Below are 17,861 nucleotides of genomic sequence, written 5' to 3'. Positions count from 1 at the left end.
TTTTCGTTAGCCATCCGATGAAAATGAAGACGAACTGTATAAAGGAAGTCTTTTAGACCAAGGGGGACATTTTTTCTGAAAACTTCGACACTATAACTGTAGTCAGCCACAGACAACATTAAAAGGAATTAGACTCTGGTATGATCTTTATGGATTAGTTCATAGTTCGCTCTTTAAAATTTAACAACTGCTCAAACCCGCAGACACGAACAGGAACACTCTGGAGAGGAGAGTTCCAGACGGTAGAAGAAGCTCTTATGTTCTTCACCCCACAGGCCTCACCCAGGTCACACGCACAACTCCTCTACCTGTCCCCTTGCCAGGGACCTGCCCCCGGGCAAAGGAGCATCTAGTGGATGTCTCAGTGTCTAAAAAGCACTGACTAAGTCCTGTTGCTTCCTCAGCCGCTGAAAGTGCTGTCCTACTCTGGTCCTCAAACCCAACCCCCACAGGGCACACCTACAGAGGGTAGGAAGGTGTTTCAGATCCCACCCCGCCCCCAGCGAGGGCCTACAGAGAATGGCCTGCCCTGGGAGCGCAGGCATGGCCGGCCCCCATCACCTGCCCAGGCCTGCGGGTGCTCATCCAGAAGAAGCCCGGCGCGGGCAGCTACAGCGCTCACTCACCCCAGGTCCCGCCCGCTCTCCTGGGCCCAACTTGGGCTCCAAGAGGACCTTCCCTGTTTGGGACTCTGTTCGCCGCCCCTCTTCGTCCCTGCTCTCCAACCTTGCTCCTACAGCCTCCGCCAGTGCACCCGACCTGCAGGAAAGTTGCTCCTGAGCGGTTGGAGGGGCGTCATCGCCTCCTAGCAACGCTCCTAGCAACCGGGTAACATCTGCTCCCTCTGGTCCAATGCGAGCAGAGAACAGCTGCGCGCCCGCCTCGCGTTCGGAACCAGAGCGAGAGGCGCTTCAGAGAGCGGAGGGACGGACCTGCGGGAGCCAGGGCTGCCGGCCGAGCTGCAGTTGCCGCCGCCGCCGCCGTCGCTGTCAGCGCCGCCTGAAGAGTGACAGCAGCAAAAGCAGGGAGCACCGAACCCCGCGCCTTTCCCAAACAAGTGCATGCGCCCGTCTCACGGTGAGTGGACCCAGCTCGCAAGGTAGGTGTGGACTCCTCCAGCCAGCTGCCTTCCTTTGAGGCTCAGGGGGTGAGGGTGGGAAGGTGTTTGGGGTCCCACCCCGCCCCCAGCCCATTGAAAAGTGGTCAGCTGGTAGCCCCAAATATCCCGACTCAATTAAAAAATAATAATCGTGGAGTTGGTTCTTGAGGATGTCCCTGCCCATCGCTGTTAGGTTTGTGTTCAGAAGTTTTCAGTCCTTGTTTTTCCTTGGACTTCGCTGCCTGTGTGCCTTAGGAAGCAGCAATCGCTCATAGGAAGCCTGCGGTGTAGGCTAAAGTGACATAGTGGAGTCTCCACTGATTGAATCAGCACGTACGGGGAGCAACATCTTTTTAGGTCCTGCTCTGGAAAGGGTCCATTTGGCCGGGAGCAGCCCTTCACTGTTACTCAACCTCCTGAAAAGTAACCATAGTAACTCACCTCTTTTGATGGGATCCTCCTCATTGGCTGCCTATCTGCCTTCGGAAAGCTCATCTCTCTAAATATAGAAGATGATGAGATCTGTAAGCCTACAGCTATGTAGAAAAGGTGCAGTTAAACATGCCCTTTAAAGAAAAGTGCCATTTAGCTATTTCAAAGCTTGTGAGAAACAGTGTGTATTCCAGAGAACGATTGAATTGGTGTATTTTGAGTTAACTGCTGGATTCTTAGTTTAGAGAAAATATTTTCTGAAATTATACAAACCCTGGCATTTAAAAAAAAAAACTTATATCTCTCTGACCGAGTTTAAAAACAAAACATTAACCTACTGTTAATCTCCCAGTAAATAACAGGTGAGATCAATTATTCAGTTTTTTCCAAATTTCTTAGGATAGTTAAGATTCCTCATGTTTGAAATTAAATTTGGAGAAAATGAAATTAATAGTGTGTTCAAAGGCTTCTCTATTTATCTCTCTGGTCCAGATCAACCCCCCACCCCCCCACCCCCCAAAGATCTTAGTGTCCTCCTACTAAATGCTTTCAGCTGCTTGATAACCAGTTCAAGTCAGTGTCGTGCTGACGTTTCCCACATTATTTGTGTCTGTCTCCTTGTTTCAAAACCTCAGGTAACCATTCATTCATGAGCCAGAGGCTGTGAGAAATGCTTGCTGTGCAAAGGGGAACTCTCACCAGATTTTCTGAAGCTGTCCTAGAAATACACTTTTCAGATTGATTCAGCATTACCAGGTAATCACTGGCTTTGCAGACATTACTGTTTAAATATGTATCCAGAGAAATAAATGCTAATGTAGCATTACCATAACTTACAAGATCAATAGAAGGGATTGTTTCTATAGATGGTTGCTGGGTAGAAGTCAATAGAGGGTTTCTGTAGAAAGGACATTTGTGGGCTGGCAGATCTTCCTCTCTGAGACCCATGTGAATAGGGTGGGCCAAATTAGGTAGCCTGGCTCAGGGAGCATGTCAAGCGGAAGCCGGCTCAGCACACTGGTGCATGTCTGAATGAAGGCAATGAAAAGAACTCTCTAAGTTGCAAAAAAGAGATTGTGGTGATGTTTTAAATTTAATTTGCATGAAGGTCATGATGATACAAACCCATCAGTGTTAAGCATTTAAACTCAATTTTCAAGACTGAATGTGGTCTTTTAATGAGCGTTCAGCCCTCCAGCGTTGTGTAACTTTCACATGTACTGAGCTATCCATGTGCACTTCCTGTAGGTAACCAGCCTGGCAAATTGTGATCGAATTCATGAAAATGTACCATGCTGCCTTCCTTCCCTTTCCTTACTTCCCTTTGTAAAAATAAATAATTGAACAATTTTACTCAGAAACCAATTTGAAAATTTATTCTGTTCTGGTTGTTGTATAGTGTTTATTTATTCAAGTGTAGTTGGTATACAATGTTATATCAGTTATATTAGTACAGTGTTTATGAGTATCATGAGGCTTTGAAAATACTGGTCTCCATAGTCATTGAAATATTTGTGGTTTAGTGGTTTTAAGCATTAAAGGTGACCATTTGAACCATCACAAATGTTGGTTTCAATTAGCCTGTAGTACTGCCCACCCTTTTTTCTTTCTCCATCACAATTACTACATTTTATGGTGAAAAACAAATCTAAGGATACCAAAAATACTTGCTGTCATTCTGCCATGAGATGCAGATAGAGATCTAGTCATGCTATCAATCTGAGGAAAGTTTGAGTACAGCAGCCACAAGTGTTGGTTCCTGTACATGCCTTAGTCCTGTGTTTTAGTAATTTATACACATCTTATTTTTTATGCAATATGCATAGGAGTTTACAATCATTCAGTGCCTTTAATTATTGAAGGAGTCTGCCCTTTCCTGAAGACCACTGTTGCAATCAAAAAGGTCAAGTAAAAGAGGCTCTTAAATTTTCATTATGATTTTATCCTGAATGTATAATGTGCAGAATATATGCTGTGTACTTTTGGAGAACAGACCTGTTTAAAATCATTCACCAGAAAATGTTATCATGGTATTTAGCTTTAAACAAATCAAATAGTGCCATTATAATATAAATATTTAATCCTAGAGACATTGGTGGGTCATAAGTCAGAGTGGGAAAAACAATTCTCACCAATTTGTAGTTAAGGATGGAGTCACTCTCCTCAATAGGAATACCAGCTGTAGTTGAACATGTAAAGAGGGGCTATAAAGAGGAGGTGTACTTCGGTCTATAAGGCTCCGATAAAGCTGAGATCAGTCAGGTTAAAATGGAAACCAAGCCCTGATTTCAGTTTTTTCCAACTCTTATTGGAAGTTTTTAGGTGTTTATGAATATTCCACGTTCTGTTTTATGTCATGGTACTTTCGTGAGATTAAGGAGATGCTTTGTAACGTGGAGGAAAGTGGAAAGGTTTGATGAAGATGCTGGGGTTTCTTGCCTCCACATCTGGGCTCTCCACTGAGGACTCAGGCCAGCTGGCTTCAGCTATCAAAACAGCTTCCCAACAATAGCTCTAAACCAAAGGCACAGGCCAGTTCACATTGCTCTATTTGTCAAAGCGATATGCTTTAGAAACCCAGAAAAGGCTGAAATTAGAAGAATTTCAGAAGCAGAGGTGTATATGGACCATAATCATTCAGCACTAAAACTGAGCCAGAAACACATGTTCCGGTTTAGGGGAAACCAATCCTTGTCAAACTCCCATCCCCACATCTTATTTTTAATAAGTTGTCTGTCTAAATCAGCGGTTCTCAACCTGTGGGTCGCGACCCCTTTGGCGGTCGAACGACCCTTTCACAGGGGTCGCCTAAGACCATCCTGCATATCAGATATTTACATTACAATTCATAACAGTAGCAACATTACAGTTATGAAGTAGCAACGAAAATAATTTTATGGTTGGGTCACAGCATGAGGAACTGTATTTAAAGGGCCAGAAGGTTGAGAACCACTGGACTCTAAATGGTATCAATGCATTCCTTCAGTGCAGCCCCTTTTTAGTCTAACACAATTCTTTTTAAATTTTTTTCTGATTAAATTTTACAAACAGGCTAATAACAGAGCCATCTAGTTTATTGCACTCATTCTCAGTGGGGTGGTGGGAGGATATTAATGAAAAGCACAAGGGTTGGCTGGTGTTGTGTTCAGTACTGTAATATAGCTTTATATTTAGAATAAAAAACTTTTTCACATTATAAATTATTGACTGTAAAGTGCAACAGAAAGTCTACTTGGTAGGCAGAGATCCAAGTGTCTTCTAAATACCACTGATGCCTAGAAGAGGAGGAGGGACAGGTTTGAAGCTGGAACTTCTCCTCTGTGGTGGTGTATAAGAGTATGTATTCTTTTTAAGATGATTATCAAAAGGGGGTGTGGATCAGAAATATCAAGAAACGCAGGGGTATTGCAAAGAGAATCAGGACTCTGGAGCCTAGCCTCACTTCTGCCCCCCTGTGGTACTTATTTCACCACTTCATGGCTCAGGTTCTCTACCTGTAATGTGGGAGATAGACCAACTCTTAATAAACTTAGGTGGAGTGCGTGAGCTTGAACACAGTGCAATATAATGAAGCACCTTCAGCTCCTTAGAAGACAGGCTCCCTGTGAAGGAAGAACATTTTGCCACTAGAGCAGCTCCAGGTGGTGACACAAATCAGGCACCATATGAGGGAGGGCAGAGAACCACCTAACTCCAGAGCAAATTCTCATAAATTCTGAGTGAGAAAAGTTGTTCACGAGTCATTACATCTTTTGTTTTTCTACAAACCCTTGGGGATACCTGGCTAAATGTTTTGGGTGCTGTAACCCAACCTGATGGTGGTATCAAAGTGGAAGATGATATAGATGATATAGGTCAGATACTTTTCAAAACACCACCTGCTGTGTGTATATTAGGGATTACAACCTTCCTCTCTGAGCAATAGACCTGGGCATCTAAGGCAGTTATAACCTCTCCATAGACATTATTGGGAAGATATTTCTTGGGACCTATATATAGCTATGCGGTTGCTTTACTAATTTCTTTCTTATTTCTACTTTCCAAAGTGAAAGGTGGAGTGAAAGGGAGGATCATCTTCAAAACAAGGAATGCACTTCTGAGGGGTGGTGAACCACAGAGTTTACCCAGGAAACCTACAGCTCTTGGTCTCTGTCATGGCTAGGGCCTTATCATGGCAGAAGTTAGGCTTTGTGCAGCATCTAAGGTAACTTCATAGCTGCATGGATGGTCACATCCCATGGAATGCTCTTCTCTTTGTTTCCAAGGCCGTCGCCAGGGAACAAAATAGATTTGTGGAATTGGCAGTGTTTCATTTAATATCCTGTGCCTGTAACTGGGGCGGTCCCAAATGCTGCTGGTCTCTTGAGAAACCCTTCTAACTCACTGGCTGTCAGTATCCCAATGGAAGCTCCTATGAAAGTCTTCCAGGAGCTACACCTTGTGGTTAATTTTAAACTGTCAGTGGAGTCAGTCTTGTGCGTGGGGTAGATGATCCATTTGATGAAAGAGATTGTTCCATTGATTCAGAGCTCAAAACTGGCACTGAGTTCTGCTCCCATACAACACAGTTCCCAGAAGGGTGTAGGCAAAGGCTTGTGAAGGAGACGATTGATGAAATATTGCTAAATATCAACAAGACTAAAGGTCCACAGAGGGCGCAGCATTACAGCTTTGGATGTTGCACTGGTCTACCTTCCTGAACACACTCAGGAATGTTTCTTGCATCCTGTATTTAACACTAAAGGGAGAACAGATGTCCCATAGATAACATAGTAGTGCTGAGTAGGATATATGTATGGCTTCAAAAATAAGATAACAAATAATAATACCTAACATTTATGCACCAAAAAATATGTGGATGTGCAACAAGCACTGAGTATGTGTTTTTAAAACATCATCTCATTTAATTTGCATACAACTCAGTGAGTTTGGCATTTCATTAATGGGGAACTCAGGCTCTTTGAGGTTAAGCAAATGTTGCCCAAAGTCACTAAGCAAAAATATTGTAGAGCTTGGATTTGAACTAGGCCTGTGAAACAGTACTGGAAAGTCGTGCTGAAGCACATATTTTAAGTCTGCAGCAAGATTACAGAACATGGCCAACAGTGACAGATGGAATAGCTCTTTCTAAACAAAAGTGGTCATGGCCCTTAAAGAAGAATGTCTGGTAGCTTTGCCACCAGAAAAGTGTAGGTCTCTACCTATTTTGATAGGAAGAGACCTACACTTTTTTGTTGTTGTTAATCCTCACTGGAGGATATTTTTTCCATTGCTTTTCAGAGAGATTGGAAAGGAGGGAAGGAAAAGGAGAGAGACCGAGGACAGAGAGAGTGCAACATCGATGTGAGAGAGACACATTGGTCGGTTGCATCCTACACATGTCCAAACCAGGGCCAGGGATCAAACCTGCAACCCAGGTATGTGCCCTTGACTAGGAATTGATGCTCTAACTGCTGAGCAACACCAGTCAGGGTGAGACATGTACTTTCTGAGGCTCATGCCAGGCTACCACCACAAAAAGGGAAACCAGTGGGAGACTGGAAGCAGAGGCCCTTGAGTTGTCCGCAGCCTGAGTCAGTGAGTCAGCGGTTGATCTGAGAGGAGCACCCACCTATTCTCCCCACTGATGAGACTCTTCTTTTGTCTGTGGCTATAGATGCACACATCTCATGGGATGGTCTGGACCAGCCGTGGGCAAACTACGGCCCGCAGGCCGGATCCGGTCCGTTTGAAATGAATAAAACTAAAAAAAAAAAAAGCCCGTACCCTTTTATGTAATGATGTTTACTTTGAATTTATATTAGTTCACACTAACACTCCATCCATGCTTTTGTTCCGGCCCTCCGGTCCAGTTTAAGAATCCATTGTGGCCCTCGAGTCAAAAAGTTTGCCCACCCCTGGTCTGGACGCTGGTTTTGCAGTGTATTGATTGAATGAAAAGGAAAAGCTTACCAACATTCAAATATGTTAAACTCATCAGTTCACCATCTCTCAGGCTTTTCACAGTCTTGGACAAAGAACAGGTTATGATGACAGGAGGTGTTCTTTTATTATTGTCTGTTCTGTCAAAGTGTTTGTAAATTAATTTGCTGATGATCTTTCCTTAATGTACTGCCCTGGGCCGAGCACCAAATGAAATCACTTGTACAATAATAGGGTTTCAGTTGTCTGGAGGCAGAAGCAGAACAATAAGAAAGCATTTGAGCAATCGTTGGTAATTACATTTTAAACATTTATTTAAAGAAATAAGTACAAATTGTACTGCCAGAACTCCAATGACGGGATGGTCATTCTGTTCTGTGATTCTTAATTTGTTGCTCGTTGAAGTTTTACACCATGACATACACTGAACCCAGCAGAGATTTCATGTGTCCAAAGGAAACAATTTGAATATACAAGCCAGCATTCGCCATTTTACCTTCAGAGATAAATTTAGGCTCAGCCTAATTCAGTTTTATGATTTATATGCTGTTCTTAGAGCTCAGGACACTGTCTAGGAAGACAGAGTCATTTTACTTTTTCTTATCTATTTCATCAGCTTCATTAAATTACAGGCTGGGCTGAGTTTGACTTTTTAGTTGCAGGAGACATATACATACAGGTTTACACATGTTTTCTGGGTTATAACAGGCACACTCCTTTGGATATTTGGAGTAACTTTAACTATCCAAATGACTGTGTGGATGTTTCAGAAATATTTCCTTTACCCCAAATGTATGACCAGAGGCACTAAATCCAGAAATATTTGCTTGCAGCCTTTATAGTAGCTGTACTATATTTTTAAACGTGACTGTTTGAAATATTCCTTTGCAGTCTTTTACCTCTCTAATTATAACCTAGTATCTCAGGGAGGCAGGGTGATGGAAAGAGTCTCAGAGTCAGAGCTGGGAGGCGAGGCTGGGGTTTGCTTCTGTGGGATAGATCTGTCCTTATTGGCACTAATAAGAGCTAGGATTTATTGAGTACTTACTATATCCTAGGCACAGTGCCAGCCTCTTGCCATGAATTATTTCAGTGCTCCTATGAGCCAGGATTATTTCTATCCCCACTTTGCAAATGAGCTTTGTAGAGTTGATGTAATCCTCTCAAGGTCACACAACTAAGATGCAGCAGAGCAGAAATTGAAACCCACTTCCATCTGACTTCAAAACCAAACTCTTAGCGGACAACAGACTGTAAATCACTGAACTTCTCTGGGCCACAGTTTCCTCATCGACAGACTTTGGAGGCTGAACCAGGTGATCAGATAATAGTTTCCAGGTCTGAATTTTTGAGTTCCAGTTCAGCCAAGAAAACAGATGTAGCTACTTATGTTTGCTGTATATTTTAGTCTCAAAGTGGCTGAGAGCATCCTCCAACATTTGATGCTGAAAACACTGCAAATAGCTAAACAGCCTGCAAGGAGGTAATTGTCAAACTGATACCAGCTGTGAAAGCTTTTCAGCATTTCAACAACCCATGGGGGTGTTTTTTAAGAGCAGTAAACTAAGTTGCTAAGTGTGTTTGTTGCCCATGGAGCTGAGACACCGCTCTAGTCCCCTGAGAATTTACTCTGTATTTTCAGGGTTTGCAACATTCCTAATGTAGGCTGACTGCTTGAATACAGCCAGACAGCATCTTTATGAACCTTGGAGACATTTGGTATATTTTTTGGCCTTGATCTCTTAAATAAAAATACGTATCTTCCCCAGAGCGTTACTTGCTGTATTTGACATTTGGTTCTCCAAGTTGCCACCTGCCCTTCCTTGTATCATTGATTCAAAGGTTTTTAATTGGTTATAAATGCTGTAGACATTGCATTGCTTTGGAAAATAAAATGAGCGGACATTTAAAGATAGGTACATATTGTATTTATAATGTTTTCCTTATGGTAAAGTCACTCTTCTCATTTCCAAGTCTTTCTTCATCGTGTGCTACTCTATAGTAATTCATTGGACCTTATTTTAAGAAATCAGCGGCTTCTCCAGTTGTAATGCGAACAACAGCCATTGATACTTCTTAATGTGAGCCTAGGAATTTATGTTGAAAAGTGACATCATTCCCTAGTTAAAATGCAGTCTGGCTTTGTTGATGATGCTAAAGCATCTAAGCCAATATAGCCAATGTTGCAATAGCAACAACAACAAAAATCAATCAAGCTGATTGCTTGGCATTCTGATGATAAGGCAATCGGCTGATTGGCTCAATGTTCTGTTTTTCAACTTGCTGTTGTAGTGCTACTCCCGAGTTTTCCTAAGGCTTTAACATGGAAGCTCTAAAAAAAAGTGGCCCTCAGACCTGCAACATCAACATCATCTGGAAATTTGTTACAAAGTATATTCTCTGCTCCCAGCCCAGACCTCCTGAGTGAGAAACTCTGGGGGCAGGCCCCAGTAATTCGCGTTTTAAGGAGATCTCCGATGGTGCTGATGCTGGCTAACGTTTGAGAACCACTGGGGCATCAACTAGTAAACCATTTAAAAAGGCGCCAGTCACAGGAATCGATTGTCATCACGGAATGTCCCAAAGTTTCACCTAATTATTTGATTAAATCCGTTGAAAATACACCAAAGAAAATGCAGTTTACTGAAAAACAGCCCCTGGGAAAAGTGCTTTCAAAGATGCTTCCTTTGTTTTCAATGTAATCAATTTTGTTCTTTTGTTCTAATCTTTTGAAATCTGTAAGAATTCCATATAAGCCGAGTTTTGCTGATTGAATTCAAAGATTGTATACATATAGTAGCAGTTATTGTCTTTGCTTAGATTGTGAGTGATCATTACACATTCGTCTCTTTAGGTCAGACAATAAAAGACTTTATAAGACTTTATTTAAAGACTCTCTTGGGTTTATAATCCATTGTGAGGCACTGACTATCTGGATTATTTAAGGTGTGATTTTGTAGCTTTTCCTACCAGTTTAGAAAAATCATTCAGCTACAAAAAGCTGCAGGAAGCATTTATGCAGATGCATCGAGTTGGGGAAGAACTAGGAGGAGCAGATTCTTGAAGAACACATTTAATATTTATGATTTAAAAAATTTAGGGTGTTGGAGGAAAAACATCAAATGTCTTAACCAAAAATTTACTTAACACTTTAATAAACTACTCATTTTGAGAAGCAAATGGTTTCAACACCTGGACATATTTGAGATTAAAATAGACAATGGTTAAACATGAACTTTTTTTTTTTCTGGCCTGGCCTCTGAGGTTGAATGAGTACTGAACAGGACTCAATAATTTGTAGTCTAAATTCATTCACTGCGTTCACTAGGAAGCTCCTTGCCTTTTGCTTTTAAGGTCGAACTTGCTTCTTTTCTGTGATATGAGCACCACCTAGAGTACACACTAGGAACTTCCTTTAAATCAAACCATCTCTTTTCTGAAAATCTGCTCTCAGAACACTGTCCTTCCTTAAGTAAGCCAGAATCCTCAATAGCAACAGAATTTCAAAGGAGAGAACAAAGATTTTCATTTTTCAGATATTACACCAAGGTCAAGTGTTCTAAACCTTTCATTTACTGATGATTAACTCTTTAAGACATGCATTATGAGGCTGGTGATATACCATCACCGTATCATAGGCTTTGTCTATAGACAGGCACAATTATTTCTTTAAAAGTGTAATTGGGTCACCAACCAATTTTATACCAGCTTGATTAACCCAGAAGCATTAAATTACCTCTATAAATTAGGCAGTTTAACTAAAAGAATGATGACAACATCTTTGTTCATTACATTTTGTGAATCAAATTGGGTATGTTTCGGCATTAAATGGCGTGAAAGGAAATAGAGGATTGGTAAGTATTTTATTTTCAAGCGGATGCTTAAGGAAATAACTATAATTCTGCCATCTGAACACCGATTCTGGGCCTGAATAGGTGTGGCATCTCCACCACAGGGCAATGCCCCTGACTGCTTTACCAAGCTGCTTAGTAAGTGAAGAGAGAATACCACTTTCCAGGGTCCTCTGTTCCTTTTTACTCGTAGCACTTTTATGGTAAAATAGCCTTTGTCACAAAATCTGACTTTTCTCCAATTATTTTGTTTTGTTTAGCCTATCCAACCAAAGTATTAACATACACGTTAACAACGTCGAAAGTAGCCTACTTTAAGAGGAAATATGCAGAAGAAGAAGATTTACATCAAGATTACCATGGGTATTTTCCAAAAGTAAGGGTTCGCCTGTTATTATTCTTTCATTTTTTTTATGACTCAGCAAAAAGCTCTGGCTTTCGTGTCTCTAAGGCAAGTAGCGTTAACGATGTGCTTGCCTTCCAGCACTTGATATTGCCCGAAGACAGGACCTGCATACTCAAACTGTCTCTGGAGAAGCTCAGGTTTCTTGAAGACCCAGAAACCTACCTGAGAAGGTCTGTGTTAATTAACAATTTGCTGAGGAAGATCCACCTGGAGACGGAGAAAGAGAGCTATGAATACTTTAAAGAAGCTCCCTGTTATAAGACTGCTTATTCTGATGCAAGAAAACGGCTGAAGTTTATGGTACAGGAATGCTGTTCTCAGTCTCTCTATTACGAAGAGCTGCATTCGTATCATATTGTGCCTTATGCTTCGGAAAATGCCATTTATGGGATGGGCTACACTAGCAGCCACTTGGAGCAGAATTCTCAGTTGCTTATTTATAAAATGAATTAAAGTAACTGTTAAGTCCATTGATACTTTGTTTTCTAAATGCCTGAACTGTTTATAGTGAAGATGTGAACGTAAGGCACTTGAGATCCAAGATGAGATGCATGCTAAACTGATCGGAGAGAACTCTGGTTATTACTCAGCAGTCCTTAGTATCACCAAGTCAAATTGGAAATACGTCCACCCATTATTAAGTGGCAAGTTAGTGCTTTAGAAGCACCCCCTCCCCCAATTTGTTTTAAGATAAAGTATAGGAAGAGACGAGATCGACTTCTTACACAGATTTAAACATTTTAAGCCCGTATTTCCAAATTCTGCCACTCATGGTGAAAAGTAACAGATGAAACTGGTAAAATCTTGTCCCTGAGGATTAAAGGTGGAACAAATTTACAGTAATTTTCTGTAAACGATGAGGAGAGAGGTAGGTTCTTGCTGACAAGCTTTGCGGTGTCAAGCATTGTGCCAAATAATCGTTTGACATCATTCTCCTTTTTAGCATTCGTGGCAATTCAAGATGGGGCAGCCTTATGGCAATTTAACTGCTGAATGTAACAACCAGACTACTCCAACCTGATCCATTTTGCTTTTCGTTTTTCTGGTCTCTTTTAAGGTGAAACTTCATAAAATAGCCTTGTGGATGGGCTTATCTCTAAGTTCTAGGGGCAGTTAAAATTTGTGGTGGGTCTTTAGTTAAGAGTTTAAATTTTATTTATGATGTCATTTTTTTATAGGCTGTGAAGCTCAGGAAAAGAGTAGGCAGGGAAAATTTGTTTTAATAGGTTGATAATTTTTAAAAAATCTTATCTGCAAAAATTGGGGAGAACAACAGAAATTCTACATGATGTTATTTCTTAAGAGTGCATTTAAGGCTGCCTGGATGAAACTTTGCACTGATTTTTGTACAATAGTTGACCAATCACTATTTGACAAAATGTTTCAGAATGCCTTTGGGGTCGAGTTTAGATCCGTCCCTATATTTTGCAACTTGAAAGCTAATTATTTAACAAGTTGGATAGATTCCTGAAATCCTTTGAAGTAGTTCATCGTTTTCTTTGAGGTTCGAGTGAGATGTCTGATTTCAATGTCTTGAGTTATGTCCTATGGAGCATATCATTTCAATAATTGTCACTGATAAAGCAGATTGGGAAAACTAGATGCCAAAGGTATATTCAAGAAAATACCAAAGACCCAAAGATGAGTGTTGGCTAGACGATGGTAATCAAGATAAGAATCTTACATAAGGATTGTACAGGACATAGGAGAACAGTGTGGAAGGGTTTTGGAAAGATTTGCCTACTAATGTGCTTTCTGAGCACTTTGTACATCACAATGATAATCAAGGACACTGCTTTAAATGAAGACATTACAGGCCTTCGGTGATCATATGTTTTGGCAAATTTAAACATGGTGATCTGTCAGCCTTGTATCTTGCTTCGTTGAAAGCCATCTTATACCCAAGAAGGCCATTTTCTCTTCAGGAGAATTTTGTTTTTAGTTTTGATTCACAACTCGCTCCTTCTAATGAATTATAGAGGTGATTAACATGGATGCTTTTGGTATAAAGAATATCAGTACTCTAATCAGCATGCATTGTTAGAACAACATAGCTATATAATTGGTAAAAGTGTCTGGTTTATATTTAATTGCTCAATCAAAACTAGGAAAAAATGCTTAGGAACAAACTGAAAAATTATCATTGATGTTAATTTCTAAAGGCATTTTGGTATAAATGGTGAGATAGCTTTGAAATACAAATATACATATTTAAAAATTAATTTAAGGGCAAAAACTTGGCCACAAGGTTTAGAAACTTCATTTTACTGCTTATAAAATACCTTATTTTCCAGAATGTGTCTTTTAAAATGTAGATTTCTTAAACAGTGGGGGCATTATTTGAATAGACGCAAACCTTGTTAGGATAATATTACTATCATATAATTAAAAATAGAATTAGCTCTCCAAATAGTTTAAATTTTTTACTGAAAAGAACATTTGGCTCCATTTAGGACAGTGTCTACAAGAAAACACACTAGTGCTAATAGATGTGACTTACAAAAATGTCACATATTACAATTGTTTGAGGAGAGAAATGCTCATACTTTGCAATATAGGAGAGAGAGAGAGAGAAAATTACCAAGACAGTGTGAAATTGTAATATATACTGTGTGTCAGAAATCTTAAACAAAGCAAGAACTCTTAGTCACTGAACCAGTAAGAGATGTGAAGTCTGTTTATTTGGTGACATCGTTAACCCAGCTCTCTGATCTATACATTCATATGTAGAGAAGGAACTTATAAACCAGCAGTATTTCTGAATATGCTTTTAAAAAATATGTGCTGATTTCAAAACAAGTTATTTTAAAAATATCTTTTAGAGCATCAAATTTCTCTCCAAATAAACAATTCATAGTTGAGTTGACTAATATTCTCTTGACTTTAAAAAAATAATATTTATATTTCAACTATGTAACTTTCCGAGCTAACCAATAAGATGGCTGTGATTTATCCGGCCAAACTGAATCATAGGGAGACCCTGCATAGACCTGCTCCAGATGTGCGAGGCCAAATGGGCGACAAGGTACAACTTTTTTGAACCTGGACATCCTTTCTCTGGTGACCAGAGCCACTCTTAGAGTAAGACAGAGAGGGTGGGAAATCTGAGTGCCTTTGGTAATTTGGATCACTCTTGTGGGTGCCTAAACAGCCAAAAGACCTAGTAAAAAAGAAGAAATTTTTAAAAAGAGGAGAGGAGAAATGAAGAGATGAGGAAGGGGGAAAGAAGGGCAGAGAAATAAGGAACAGGATTAGTAAGTGAAAGAGAAAGTTGTTTCATGTGGGGAGGGGTTGCTTGCTTATTATACTCAATTTTGCTTTCCTGCTTGTTATACATCTAAACCCTGAGATCCACAATGTGTTATCTTTTCTTTCATTTGCTGATGATGCACAAGATTAGATTCTATTCAGTATATGCATTATTTGAAATGTGGTATTTCTGTGAAACATACCTGACACTGAGCTCCTGGGCAGATGAGAAAAGGGAAAAATAGAAATTAAGTTGAGGAAAAGACTAAATGGCGAGCCTGTGTATACATGGGTAAGCTCGAATGCAGGATCAGATTCCAATGTATATTCCTAGATTTAATAAATTCTAGTGCTGGAGGACTTGGAATTAAGTGCAATTCCCCACTATTAATTGAGCAACTACTCCGAGCCAGGCACTGTGCCAGGGTTGGGGATTTACTAGTAGAGATGAATGTGCAGTTTCTTTGCATAAGCAGTTCACTGATGAGAGAGGAACTCAGCAATGTATGGCTTTCATTTAAAAGGTAAGGATTCTATTGGGAGTAGCACCTGCATTTCTCTTTTCCAAACTCTGGGATTGTTCTCAAGCGTACGTCTCCAAAGGCATTTGTGGCTAAGAAGATGCCCAGGGAGAAGGGAAGGTCCACTAACCCAGATCTTAGGAAGGATGTGCATTCTGCTTTGCAGCATTTTTTTTTAACTTGGAAGCATAATAGAAAACCCCATTGAAGAGGGAGAGCATGGATGACCTTAGCCCATTCCTTGGACTCAAGAGGTCATGGGGAGGTAGGGAGACACATGCAAACACTGACCAATTCCTTATCCTTTGACTTCTGTAGCTTCCATGGTTTTTTTTACAAGAGAAACTAGGTTAATATTAATGCCAAGGAGAGCCTTGGCAGAGAAGCAGAATTGGAAAAATCACAGCCAGAGGATTGCGTGTAGGGTGTTTAAGGTTAAAAGGGCAGCATTTTTTAATTTGCCTTGTGTTGGTGAGTAGCTTAAGTGAACCCCAGAGATGTCTTAACACCCGCTCCTGGAGCTACCCTCCTCCTCTACCACTGGCTTCCTCTCCGAATCACAGCCCAACACCCAGTCTTTGCTGCCGGTAGAAGCTATGGTTCTAATTCTTCACTCTCCTTCCCCCCAGCATTGGTACTGATTTGCCCAAAAAATACTTGCAGGAAAGTAACAATTTGCAGTATTGGCTGAACTCCTGTGGGAAAGGGTTTTCAGAATGTATCAAAGTAGAATTCATCAGTTCCTTGTTACAATTCTTTGGAAAATTATTGTGCTTAGTCATTCAATAATTGTCTGTTAAGGTGATCTTCATGTTTCTAGAGTTCACTGTATCAGTTATCCGTTGTGTACGTTTTTGTTAAAGAAAAAAAAACCTTAGGTTGGAAACAATGGCAGACTGTGTGCAATTCAAGCAGTTTAGGAATATTTATGTAATACATGGAATTTTAACTTACATTTTCCCATTCTCAAACTTCAATACTATATACATCAACATGTGACACGTTTCAGGTTTTTTGTTTCTTTTTTAAGTGGACCATGCTTAAAAGTTGTTTCATTCACGGTTGAACATTTTGGTCAAAATTTCCCTACTAAAGTGGTTCTAGCTGTTCCCAAGAATGACTTATAGTTGGGTGGATGAAGAACATTCCTCTACCTTAGCGCTTCTCCAATATTTTGTGCATATAAGTCATGGAAGATCTTGGTAAAGTATATTCCTTTTAATAGGTCTGGGATGGGGCCCATGGGCCTGCCTTTCTCAAGTTACCTGGTGATGTGAGTGCTGCTGGTCCACTGACCATATTTTGAGTAGTGAGACTCTATATTACTTTGAGAATCCAAATATACACTCAAGCCTATACTCTTACTATTTTCAAAGAATATGTATTCATGCCAGTTTTCCATAGACATTTTTTTCTTTAAAGAAATGCAAGGTAAAAAGTAAATATCATAAACCGGTTTTCCAAATCGGCCACAAATATGAGAATAGTTTGTATAGTCAAATACACAGAAAACTATTTCCCTTATAAAATTTACCTACATCAAGGAGCAGAAAAAGAACATGGATGTAGACATGTACTGTTCTTATCAGTCAAGAAATGACACATGGTAAGTTTCTCTTTTTGATCCCCTCCCCCCTTGACTATATACAGATAAGGGAGCGCCATTTAGTAACATTAAGGCAAAGATGAAGTTTTGTTCATAGTTAACAAGAATTTGGCACTTTTTTTTCTTGGCCAAACCTAAGAAAATCTTAGAAAAACATTCTATATTGTTGAACTCAGAATTATGGGTAGCTGCAGAGCCTGAAGAATTTGGGAAACCTGAGCTGAAAAATCGCACCTCGATCTTCAACTTCTTGCTTTGAACTCTTTCTTGAGCTTTATTCCACGAGGGCCCCTCCCCTTGCTGCGGTCATCCTGTTTTTCTTTGGTCGTGAGTGAGGAAGGGGCAGAGGATTGGTGTAAATGAGACTGTCGCAAAAACTGTCTAATTTGAGCATGCCAAGTGATTTTTTTTCTGTCAGGCTCTCTTTCGGTCATAAATTGTTGGTATAGCTATTGTGAAATATAGTGTCATAAATTTGTCATAAACCATTAACAAAGGGAGAAAAGAGTTCTGTGAAAATGCACTCAAATATCAAGCAGATGGTGTTCTACAACATTTGTTTGGGAAAATGTGTACCTGTTACGTAATTTAACATATGTCTTTTTAACATTTAAAAATATTTGGTTCATGATTTAGAGTTTTTATTGGATTGTTTTTTAAAACTGAGGGGAAGAAGAAAGGTAACTGTATTTTAAAACATATTTGACATGTTATTAATAAAATTTTATTTCTGGTGAAACATAGGTGCCTTATTAAGTAGGGGAGGGGGGACATG

The 17,861-nt window shown here is 40.1% G+C and overlaps 1 long non-coding RNA gene across 2 annotated transcripts; it reads left to right on the top strand.

Annotated features, from left to right (window-relative positions):
- Positions 1 to 344: 344 nt before the first annotated feature.
- LOC102244056 lies at positions 345 to 17,023 on the top strand. Of its 2 annotated transcripts, none has more exons than XR_001363623.1 (4): positions 345 to 1,099; positions 2,167 to 2,287; positions 11,565 to 11,680; positions 11,789 to 17,023. It is a non-coding gene; the product is annotated as an uncharacterized LOC102244056 (long non-coding RNA). The 2 variants fall into 2 exon arrangements; XR_314035.2 differs by having other exon boundaries at positions 348 to 1,077.
- The last annotated feature ends 838 nt before the right edge of the window (positions 17,024 to 17,861 follow it).

This window comes from Myotis brandtii, unplaced genomic scaffold (assembly GCF_000412655.1).
Source record: "Myotis brandtii unplaced genomic scaffold, ASM41265v1 scaffold423, whole genome shotgun sequence".
Lineage (NCBI taxonomy): Eukaryota > Metazoa > Chordata > Mammalia > Chiroptera > Vespertilionidae > Myotis > Myotis brandtii.
Note: the sequence above shows the minus strand (reverse complement) of the source record. Positions and strands in the feature narration are given on the sequence as shown.